Source organism: Equus quagga, chromosome 3 (genome assembly GCF_021613505.1).
Source record: "Equus quagga isolate Etosha38 chromosome 3, UCLA_HA_Equagga_1.0, whole genome shotgun sequence".
Taxonomy (NCBI): domain Eukaryota; kingdom Metazoa; phylum Chordata; class Mammalia; order Perissodactyla; family Equidae; genus Equus; species Equus quagga.
Window position 1 is genome coordinate 154,570,948 of NC_060269.1, and position 9,263 is coordinate 154,580,210.

Genomic DNA, 9,263 nt, shown 5'->3' on the forward strand with positions numbered 1-9,263 from the left:
AGGCCGCAGCTCAGCCCATGAGAGATGCTGCAGCTCAGCCAATGAGAAGCCATGGCCGCCCTGAACTGTTCCTCTCCCCCAATGGACCTTCCTTTAGAAGAGCCCCCCTCCCCCATTTCTCTATAAAAGCAGCTCCTCCTTTTTTCTCCACATTTGCGGGTGGTTTGCCACAGCATAGCATCCTGAACTGCAGTTCTTTTTGCTATTCCCGAATAAACTCATTTTGAGATAAAGTAACAGACAAATTGCTTTTTAAAGTTGACAGCACTTTTCAAAAAATTCCATCTTCTGTTTGTTGTATGTGAATAGAATCATAATGGATTGTTGTAGATTGATCTTGTTTCCTGCTCCCTTGCTGGATATTATAACCTATTCATTATCGCACATTGTATATTTTCTTGGTATTTATATGTAGAAAACCATACTTGATATAGATAATGGCAGTTTCAGTTCTTCCTTTCCAATCCTTATAACGTATTTGTTTCTTGTCTTATTGTGTTGATGATGACCTATAGTATGTCCTTAAATTTTTAGTGACCATATTTGAACTTATATTTTTCTATCAGTGTTAAGAATGAATCCGTATCTATGATGTGCAGGGTGGTTATCTTTCATTTACTCCCTGGATCTGCCCTCCAGCCTTCTCCATCCTGCTCTGATCCATGGGGACTGTATCAGTGGGCTCCTCTGTCCTCTCGAGGACCAGGTGGGAGCCCAGCAGGAGGTGAGAGGAGGGAGGGAAGCGAGGTCAGGGTGTGTGCCCTTGGGCTGCCTCTTTCCTTCCTCTGTAGGAGGCGTCTCTCTGCCGGGGCTGGTACCCACTCCTTCTCCTGGTCTCTTTGGTCCTGGTGGTGGTGACAGTGCCAGAACACTGCACTCACCCTGTGGTTTCTCCACATCTGCCCATGCTTTGTAAATACTCTGCGGAGCATCCTGATTTGAGCATGCCGTGTGTTTATAACCTTTCTCTCATTTCCTGGATTTTGTTGAAAATATCCAGAATTTTAGTTACAGGCTGCGGTGGGCTGAAAGATAGCCACATCAAATCCTGGAACCTGTGAATGTGACTTTATCTGGAAAAAGAGTCTGTGCAGGTGGGATTAAGGATCTTGAGATGAGGAGATCATCCTGGATTATCTGGATGGGCCCTAAAGCCAATGACAAATGTCCTTATAAGACAAGGGGCAGGGAGATTTGACAGAGAAGAGGAGAAGGCCAAGTGACATCAGAGGCAGAGACTGGAGTGATGTGACCACAAGCCCAGGAAGACCTGGAGCCACCAGAGGCTGAAAGAGGCAGGAGGGACCCTCCCTGAGAGCCTTTGGAGGGGCAGGGCCTCTGACACCTTGATCCTGGCCTCTGGCCTCCAGACTGGGAGAGAGCACATCTCTGTTGTGCTAAGCCAGCCAGTTTATGGTCGTTTGTTACCACAGCTCTAGGAAGCTAATACAGATGTGAGGAAGCTCTTTTGTCCAAAGTTTTAGGAATCCTTTCTACTGACAACTAAAAGCCTTCTGAAGAGTCTCGAAGAGCACACAAGCAGGAGCAGCATCCCCAGGCAAACACTCCTGCCCTGGGCATTGGAGAATCCAGAGGAGGCCATGAGGGGCTGAGCTGCCCTTTGGCAGCTGGTGGGGCCGCCTGGGGTGAGATGCTGGTAAACCACGTCCCCCCGGGGCTGGGACCCCATGAGAGGTCCTGGGAGCAAGGGTCATCTGAAGCAAACCAGCCCCCCAGATGGCCGCAGAGCCTCCTGGTGGTTCTGGGAAACACAAGAAAAGTCTTTCTGGAAGGAAGACAAGATGATCCTCGGCCTCTGGTTATTTCTGTGTTTGTTTTGCCAAACACTGGGTTCAGCCCGTGATGAAGCATGACCAGGCTCAGAACAAAGAACTTGGTGGCTGTGTCTGACAGTGGAATAGACACGGCTGAAGAAGGAATCAGTGACCTGGAAGCTGGGTCTGCAGTGGCTTGAGCCACCCTCTAGGTGTCCTGAACAGCCATGGAGTCTCCTCGTCATGTGGCCGTCCCCTTTGGACAGAGGTCCTGGATGGGGTCTCCTCAGACTCTGGGGCCCACCACCGTGGTCTGCTGGTCAGCAGGCTTGGCCCAGTGATGTCCATGCATCTGGGGCAGAGGGGCTGGCTCTGGGGCAGGTGCTGGGCGAGGCAGAGCCGAGGTGCAAACCCCAGCCTGGCCCAGGGGGCTCTGCTCTTTGTGCTCACAGAGAGCTGGTTTTGGGGCCTGGCTCTCCCAGGACAGAACTGCAAGGGCTGCACTTACCCTGTTTACCTCGTGGAGGCCTTGTGGAGGCCCCCTGCAGTCTGACCAGCTCGCCCTGGGGGCCCTGGGCAAGCATGGGCACTACCTCGCAGCCCGCGGCCGTCTCTGAGACCACCCTCCCCATCTCAAGCACAGGGGCTGCCCTGGGCCCTGGCAGCGTGTGTGCGCTGAGCCCTGGCCCTGCAGGGAGGGGCGGGCCTGGAGATGGAGGCTGCCTTGGGAAAGCCGAGCTCTGGGTGGCCAGGCACCACGAGCCATGGGGATGGGCCCCTCATGCCACCTCCGGGCAGGACCGAGGCACCTCCTTCATGATGGCTTGAGGAGGGAGGAGCTGAGTCTCCACGTTCCGTGGGACCCTCAGGGTAGAGGCTGTGGGTTTCGTGGGGTCTCTGCCTGTGCTGGCTGGTGGGCAGGGGGAGAGCCGAGGCCCGGGGAATAAGGCTGCTGCCGATGCAGGCAGCTCAGCACAGACGCAGGAGGTGCCCTGAGCTGCCCCTGGTAGGCGGCCAGCTCCAGCCCACAAGTCCCAGGCTCGCTGGGGTCACGGGGGCTCCCGAGGCGGGTGTGGTGGGGAGCACGTCTGCACTCCGCTTGCCCCACAGAATGCCAGGCCTGGGCATGTCTGCGCTGCCCAGCCAGCGGGTGTGGGGAGGGAGGCCAGGCTGCTCACTCCCCTGCCTCTGGTCTCCTCACTCCCACTGCTTGGCCCTGGGCAGTGGCCACTCCTGTCTCTACTCATCTCCAAGCCTCAGCTTCCTCACCTACAAAACCTGGGGAACTTGGTCCGCTCTGCAGGGCTCCTCCCACCAGCCCTAAGTCCTCCCTCGGTGGGCACCCCTGGGACATGCGCAGCCCAGCGTCACCCACCCTCAGCCTCACCCACCACCTGGTCCCCTCGCCCACCTTCCCTGCCGCTGGCCCGATCTCCCTCCAGCCTCTGAGTCCCTGGCTGACCGCGCCCTCACTGCGGCCCTGGGCTCCTTGTGGTGTTTCAGCAGAGTGCTCTGCCCGCCCTGTCTGTACCCCGGGCGGCAGGCCTCTGCACTCTTCCTGCTGGGAGGTGGCCAAGGGGGTGTCCCTGAGCTGGTCCCTGCACAGAGGCCAGGCCGTGCTCAGCTCAGTGTGTTGGGTGGAGCTTGGGCCCAGGAGTGAGAAGGGGACGCTGGCCCTGGAGTCCTGGCGCCCAGTGCAGGGAGGTCAGTGTTGAGCGAGGGGTGAGTGTGCCTGGGCTGGGTCTCTGTGTCCTATCTGCAGAATGGATCTGCTAATGTGGGGAGGACGTGAGGATGAGCTGCCATGCCTCTCACTCGCAGCAAGAAGTGAAAGTGGCCGGCAGGTCTCTAGCAGCTCCTGGGCCTCTGGTGTTGGGGGTCCCGGTCACAAGATATGGAGGGTGGCCTTAGACTATAGCACCCGGCCCAGGCCTCGGGGGCCCAGGCGCAGCACACACCCGACGTGCTTGCTCTGCAGCCCTGCCCGGTGGGCTCCCTGCCTCTCCCTTCCCTCCTCGCCATTTGTTCTCTCACCCTGTCCTGCTCTGTCCTCGGAGGCCAGCTGCCTGTCCTTCAGCTGGATGCAGGGTCGTACCTTCCTTCTTGAAGCTTGGGGGCCCGGCAGGGGCAGGCAGGGATGGGACGCTGGCAGGCTTAGCTGGAGGGCACTGGCTGCCCTGCCCCTGGCCACGAGGCTCAGCCTGGCTGTGGGTGCGGTCTCCACGCTCCAGGCTCCCTCCCTCTTGGCCATCCCGGGGGCGGCCCCTGAGGGGAGGCCCAGAATCATCCTCAGAGCCCAGTCTGGGCCCAACTGCCAACCAGGGAGGAGATGCAGCCCTCAGCTTGGCAGGCAGGCCACCCCTGGGGGACCTGGTGTGGCTCCAGCTGAGGCGCGGTCCCCAGAGGGATGGGGACGGGCGGAGCACCTGGGAGGCTGGGCGGGCATGTGCCCTCGTGCACACTCACGTAGCTCCCGCTTCCACGCCCATCCCACAGACCACGTGACGGGCATCTCTTGGCAGTTCTGCCCGTGGGGTCTGGAGTCAGAATGGAGGGTTTGAAATCCCCCCTCCCCAGCTACTCAGTCCCCTCATCTGTGAAACGGGATGAAGACATTAGCTCAGAGGGCTGTTGGGAGGACTCAGAGTCGGGAGACCTGACGGGCTGTGAGTGGGGCCTGGCCCGCCAGAGGTGGCTGTTACTGTTCCGACGCATGGAGCCTCGCCCCCGGCTCGGAGCAGGTGGAGAGGGAGACTGGAGGGGCTGCTGCCGACCAGGCACTCTCGCTGGGGAGGACACGAGGACAAATCAATGAGCCAGAGGATTCAGACCAGCTAGGCCGGTGCGAGGCCTCCCCGGGGTGAGCAGGAGGCAGCCACGGTTCCGCATTGGTTCAGCAGACAGCCAGCAAGGGCTCGCCCCGAGGGGCTGGCCTGGAGAGCTGGGCACAGGGACACCCCCGCCCCAGGGACAGGACCAGGCCTCGGGAAGGGCCGGCCCAGCTGGGCAGGGGCAGAGCACGCCTGTTCCTCCTAGCTGTGCCCATGGTGGTGGCTGGGCCGGGGTTGTACCTCAACAGTCGAGTTGGGATGCGGGCAGAATCTGCTTTTGTCAAATCTCCTGGATTCCGGATAAGCCCCCTTACCAGTCGCACTGCCGCTGACGGGACGTGCGCTCTGCCACAGGTAAAACGCGTGCCTCCTCGGTTGGTGCCCTTGTGCCCCCCAGTGGAGGATGAAGCTGAGGCCGTGTGTAGGCAAAGGGGCTTCCCCAAAACCACAGGAACCCCTTCGATGGTTTTAAGTCGCGGTTCGGGGCTGCAGGCCTGCTGGGTCAGGCCCTGGGGTCCTGGACCACCTCTGCTCAGGCAGGCGCCCCTCCAGGTGGTGGATAGCTGGCAGCCCAGGCCCTGCGGTCACAGCCTCATGATGCCCAGAGAGGGGCCTCCTTCCTGGTCCTCAGGCTCACGGCCTCAGACCAGCCTGAGTTCAGGGACTGTCTGAGCCACCGAGTCATGGGCGTGGGGCATGGGGGTGGGTGCTCCATGGGCTGGGCTGACCATGGCTTCCTCCTGAGCCCGCACGGGGTGGGGCAGCCCCACCCAGAACAAGTGGCAACATGTGGCCTGGGAGATGGGGTGCAGAGGACGGCCATGTCACTGCCCCAGACACCACTCACCCTTCTCCCTTTGTCCTGTGGTGACAGGATGTTTAGCTCAGGGCCACATTTCCTGGCGAGCAGTGGTCCTATGACTGGGTCTTGCTCAGAGGCATAGGACCCACTTCTGGTTATGCCCTGAAGGGAGGGCTGTGCCCTCCACTTCCCCACTGGCTGGAATGCAGAGGGGACAGCAGGGCTGGGCAGCCCCTGGCAGCACAAGGCAAAGCCACAAGTTGGGCATGACAGAGCAAGAGCAGGAGAAACCCGGGCCTGACATCCCAGCTGCATCAGGATTCTTCAGCGACAGAGCCAATGTGTGCGTGTGTGTGTGTGTGTGTGTGTGTGTGTGACTGGTGTACACATACCTATGTGTGTATACATGAATATAGAGAGAGAGATCTGTTATAAGGAATTGGCTCATGGGATTAGGAAGGCTGGCGAGCACAGAATCCGCAGGGTGGGCTGGCGGGACGAAGACCCGGGAATTCCAGTCTGAAGGGCGTCTGCAGGAGAATCCCTCTTGCGGGGGGCGGCTCGTCTTTTTCTTCTATTCAGGCCTTCAACTGATTGAATGAGGCCCACCCACATCAAGGAGGGCTTTACTCAATGTCCATCCATGTGGACGTTAATCTCATTCAAAAACACCGTCCCGGGAACACCCAGAATAATGTCTGACCGCCTGCGATCCAGCCAAGCTGACACACGAAATTCACCATCACACCAGCCCTGGGCCGACACGGAGGCCTCTCCTTCAGGGCAGCTGGGCCGCGTCCTCGGCTCCAGCGTGAGCCCACCGGGTCGCTGCAGTGCCACCTGGGAGACACCGATTTCTTGCTTCCCCAAAACGCTGTGTCAGAGCCAGGGCAGCCTGGAGCCGCCTATGATGGCTTGGGGACCCCACTCCCCCGCCGGGACCCGCTCCTGGACAGAGGGCCAGTGTCCGCCTCCCTGAACCCCGAGCTGCCAAGCTGTCCAAGCCGGCCTGGCGTGCAGCGAGGCAGGCAGCACCCCCACCGGGCGCACTGCAGGCTCTGGGCTCCACGGGCTGGGCTCCCCTCCTAACTGGGCTCTGGCAACGCTGCTGCTTCCCCCTCGGCCCCAGGGCTTCACTTGCCCCAGGGCCTTTGCCCCACCCTTACCCCCCGAGGCCTCCCTCATGGGGTCCAGACCAAATCAAGGCTCCTGCTGTTCCCTGGGTGTCCCTGCCTCCCCCGTCTGTCCAGGGTGCAGGCCCTTGTCTCAGCCCGGCTGGCGGACCTTCCTGCCCTGGAGGAAGGGTCTTTCCCCAGAGGATCGCCCCTAAGTTCCTGTGCCCACTCCCCCAGAGCACAGGACACGTGCAAACCGAGGTGGCATGAAAGGCCCAAAGCCCGGCGCTCCAGGGGCGGCAGGTGGGCGTGGGTGGGGCTGCCACGTGGCACGGGGGCTTGAATGGCATCCTGGAGTTGTGGCTGGCCGCCGGTCTCGCCTGAGCCCTCTCTCGGTCCAGACGGTGGCCCACCCCAGGGGCTGACGAGACTGATGCTGGGCCTGAGCAGGACCCAGACCCACTTTTGGCACGAATGTCACCACCTCTCTGGGCCTCAGTTTCCGCATCTGTAAAATGGGAGCTGAGCATGCCCAGGCCTGACGTGAGCCCGAGGGGAGAGATTGGGCGCACCGGCGCTCTGAAAGGCGGGTGGCTCCATGCACGCCAGAGGCGTTGACATCAACAGACCACTGGCCTTGCACCAGCTCTGTGGGCTGCTCCCACGGGCGCTGGGGACTCCAGAGGTGTGGGCAGCCCGGGGAGGCTCTCGCTTCCGGAGGTCACCTCCTGAATCAAACGAGGAGTTCTGTTCCTGCTGTCCCATCAGAAAACCATCAAGGACCCTCATGGCCCACAGTGGCACTTCTAAAATTCTTCGCCGAAGCCCAGCCCAAGAGATGCTCTGGGATCAGAATGTCTAACTCTCTGGGAAATGCTGCATTCCACATGTCCTCCTTAGAGCTACCCAGACATCAGCACATGAAAGGCTCTGATAAGTCCTGCAACTACAAAGCCCGTATAGTATGGAGTTGCCAAGTGTGCCCACACTTATTGGATGGCAGGGCCTTTTTTGTGAATGTCTGTGGACAGCACACAGAATGAATGGCAAAAGATGCCACGTTGTGGCTCCTTCTGGGACAAGATGGGGCAAGTCACCGGAAAGGCCACTCTGCCTCACATCCTATTTGCATCTCCTTTCTTCGAGCCCCTCGCAGACTTGCCACTTAGAGGTACGACACAGCGGAGCCAAGCGACCTGACTCACTGCTTCCTGGTGAGTCACGGCCTTGGCAGTTTTGGCGGGTGGCGGCCGTTGGCAGACTGGGACTCCTCTCACCTTGCCCAACTCGGCTTCTTGTGTCTCCCGGTGAGGGCTGGTCTGGGCGAGGGAGAGAGCGTCTGGCCAGCAGTGGGATCGCAGGAGCCACCGGGGCGAGCTGAGTGGTGGCCCGGGTGGGGGTCAGCTTCAGGCCGGGCCCGGCCCCACTCTGCCCCTCTCGGGTCATGACCCCAGCCTGCAGGGTCCCGGCTTCCTCTTCGAATGGGGCTTTTAATTCTGTGTGGAAGGTCAATGGAGAAGACACCCCAGGTCTGGAGAGTTACTAGGGCTGTGAAAACGTGGGGTGGGGACGTCTGACAGCCTGAAAAGCGGCTTGAGTGGTTTTCACCCTGTGTGCGCTGCCTGTCCTCCACAGGCCCCCACTCCAGGGCAGGTGCAGGCAGACCCGTTCCCAGACGGGTGTCTGGAAACTTCCCTAGGAGGGGGGCTGTGCAGGGGGAGACGAGGAAGAGGCCTCTGAGTGTAGAGGGGCATCTCGTCCACGGCAGGAGCGGGGAGGCCCATGCCTGCCGCCCAGAGGTGACAGGTGCCCCTTGGGGCCCGGGGACAGGCACAGCGGCACGTCCAGGTAGGGCCGCGGCCCTGGGGACCGTCCCCACAGGAGACTGTTGGCCTCGGTAGGGCGGGCTGTTCCTGTAGGTGTGTGGGTCAGGTGCAGGCCCTCGGCCCGGGCACCCACGATGGCCTCTCCACACCCGGCTGGTGTGGCGGGGGGCCGGGGCACTGATGGGCTCGGCCTGCCTGGCGCCAATTCCCCGTGTGTAGAGACTGTGCTCCACCTTAGGGTCCAGTACCAATGCGTCCATCCAACTGCTCCCTCGGGATTGCCCGGCAGCTGGGTGTCATGAAAGCTGGGCTTTTCCTGGTGACCAGGGGAGATGCAAGACCAAGCTCGCCAAGGAGGGAGCTGGGGGAGCCTGGCCTGGCGTGGTCAGGCCTGTTCTGGTCCCTGCCACCCAAAGCCACTCAGGGAGGAACGGTCTCCCCAGAAACCCGTGCAGGACAGTCAGTGCAGCGTGGGAACGTGCCGAGGCCAGGCACCCTTCTCTCAGGGCTCCATCGACGGCCCGGCCTCTCCCCGATGGGAGTGGAGGCAGCCAGGAGTACGGGTGACAGTGACGCCACTGATTAGGTTAAACTCAGTGCAACAAATACAGAGTGGGGTGCATTCCTGGGGAGCCCCGCCCTTGGGCAGCCCACGGTCCTGAGTCAACACAAGCACAGTTACAAGTTCCTGCTGTTACAAGCACAGTTTAATTTCTATAATCTCCACCCCCTTGAGCCCAGGCTGGGTGACAGCCGCGGCCACAGAACATGGCAGAAGCGTGTCAGGAGAAGCACGCAGCTTCCCCCTGGCTGTCTTGGGGAAGCCAGGACCCCCAGGCCCAGCCCCGTCTCTGGTCCACTCCTGCAGGGCCGCACCCTTTAAGGGTCTTTCCTCCAAAAAAAAAAAAAAAATT